The sequence below is a fragment of the Arachis stenosperma genome, chromosome 4, assembly GCF_014773155.1.
Source record: "Arachis stenosperma cultivar V10309 chromosome 4, arast.V10309.gnm1.PFL2, whole genome shotgun sequence".
Lineage (NCBI taxonomy): Eukaryota > Viridiplantae > Streptophyta > Magnoliopsida > Fabales > Fabaceae > Arachis > Arachis stenosperma.
The window spans coordinates 138,297,207-138,299,651 of record NC_080380.1 but is presented as its reverse complement, the minus strand read 5'-3'; the positions used below and the strand labels follow the sequence as shown (position 1 = coordinate 138,299,651).

The following is a 2,445-nucleotide window of genomic DNA, read 5'->3' as shown; positions in this document are numbered from 1 at the left end:
AAAGTCATCCCTGCACCAAATGGCATCAAAAATCACGTTTTGAGCCAATTCTGGCGTTAAACGCCGGGCTGGTGCCCATTCCTGGCGTTTAACGCCAGGTTCTTGCCCTTCTCTGGCGTTTAACGCCAGTCTGGTGCCCCTTTCTGGCGTTAAACGCCCAGAATGGTGCCAGACTGGGCGTTAAACGCCCAACTGCTACCCTCACAGGCGTTTAAACGCCAGTGAGTTCTTCCTCCAGGGTGTGCTGTTTTTCTTCCTGTTTTTCATTCTGTTTTTGCTTTTTTCATTGATTTTGTGACTTCTTATGATCATCAACCTACAAAAAAGATAAAATAACAAAAGGAAATAGTTAATTATAAAACATTGGGTTGCCTCCCAACAAGCGCTTCTTTAATGTCAGTAGCTTGACAGAGGACTCTCATGGAGCCTCATAAATGATCAGAGCAATGTTGGAACCTCCCAACACCAAACTTAGAGTTTGAATGTGGGGGTTCAACACCAAACTTAGAGTTTGGTTGTGGCCTCCCAACACCAAACTTAGAGTTTGACTGTGGGGGCTCTATTTGTCTCTGATTTGAGGGAAGCTTTTCAAGCTTCCTCTCCATGGTGACAGAGGGATATCCTTGAGCCTTAAACACATAGGATTCTTCATTCACTTGAATGATCAGTTCACCTCCATCAACATCAATCACAGCCTTTGCTGTGGCTAGGAAGGGTCTGCCAAGGATGATGGATTCATCCATGCACTTCCCAGGATCTTGTCTCTTTTGAGGTAATTTCTGCCTAGACAAGTCATCCAGTTCTTTGGTGAGCAAAGGAGGTTCATCTTCCCAAGTCTCATTTCCAAATAACTTGTCATTTAGCTTCATGATTGCTCCAAGGTATTTAGCAACTTGCTCTTCAGTGACATACTCATCCTCTTCAGAGGGAGAATACTCATCAGAGCTCATGAAAGGCAGAAGTAAGTCCAATGGAATCTCTATGATCTCATTTTGAGCCTCAGATTCCCCTGGTTCCTCATTAGAGAACTCAGAGGAGATTGGTGCACGCCCATTGAGGTCTTCCTCAGTGGCGTCCACCTCCTCTCTTTCCTCTCCATATTCGGCCATGGTTATGGCTTTGCACTCTTCTTTTAGATTTTCTTCTGTATTACTTGGGAGAGTACTAGGAGGGAGTTCAGTAACTTTCTTGCTCAGCTGACCCACTTGTCCTTCCAAATTTCTGATGGAGGACCTTGTTTTATTCATGAAACTTTGAGTGGTTTTGATTAGATCAGAGACCATTGTTGCTAAGTCAGAGGGGTTCTGCTTAGAACTCTCTGTCTGTTGCTGAGAAGATGATGGAAAAAGGCTTGTTATTGCTAAACCTGTTCCTTCCACCATTATTGTTATTGAAACCTTGTTGAGGTCTCTCTTGATTCTTCCATGAGAAATTTGGGTGATTTCTCCATGAAGAATTATAGGTGTTTCCATAGGGTTCTCCTAGGTAATTCACCTCTTCCATTGAAGGGTTCTCAGGATCATAAGCTTCTTCCTCAGATGAAGCATCCTTAGTACTGCCAGGTGCATTTTGCATTCCAGACAGACTTTGAGAAATCAAATTGACTTGTTGAGTCAATATCTTGTTCTGAGCCAGTATGGCATTCAGAGCGTCAATCTCAAGAACTCCTTTCTTCTGACTTGTCCCATTGTTCACAGGATTCCTTTCAGAAGTGTACATGAATTGGTTATTTGCAACCATCTCAATCAGTTCCTGAGCCTCTGTAGGCGTCTTCTTCAGATGAAGAGATCCTCCAGCAGAGCTATCCAAAGACATCTTGGACAGTTCAGAGAGACCATCATAGAAAATACCTATGATGCTCCATTTAGAAAGCATGTCTGAGGGACATTTTCTGATTAATTGTTTGTATCTTTCCCAAGCTTCATAGAGGGATTCTCCATCCTTTTGTCTGAAGGTTTGGACTTCCACTCTAAGCTTACTCCATCTTTGTGGTGGAAAGAACTTTGCCAAGAAGGCATTGACTAGCTTTTCCCAAGAGTCCAGGCTTTCTTTAGGTTGATAGTCCAACCATATTCTAGCTCTGTCTCTTACAGCAAGAGGGAATAGCATCAGTCTATAGACCTCAAGGTTTACCCCATTAGTCTTGACTGTGTCACAGATTTGCAAAAACTCAGCTAAAAACTGATGAGGATCTTCCATTGGAAGTCCATGGAACTTGCAATTCTGTTGCATTAGAGAAACTAATTGAGGCTTAAGCTCAAAGGTGTTTGCTCCAATGGCAGGGATAGAGATGCTTCTCCCATAGAAGTCGGGAGTAGGTGCAGTGAAGTCACCCAGCACCTTCCTTGTATTGTTGGCATTGTTGTTGTTTTCGGCTACCATGGGTTCTTTTTCTTTGAAGAATTCGGTCAGGTCCTCAACAGAGAGTTGTGCCTTAGCTTCTCT

At 43.2% G+C, this 2,445-nt stretch overlaps 1 non-coding gene across 1 annotated transcript; it reads left to right on the top strand.

Annotated features, from left to right (window-relative positions):
* The first annotated feature begins 1,869 nt into the window (after window positions 1–1,869).
* Window positions 1,870–1,977, top strand: LOC130978069 (small nucleolar RNA R71). Its single transcript, XR_009085733.1, has one exon. It is a non-coding gene; the product is annotated as a small nucleolar RNA R71 (small nucleolar RNA).
* Window positions 1,978–2,445: the final 468 nt, after the last annotated feature.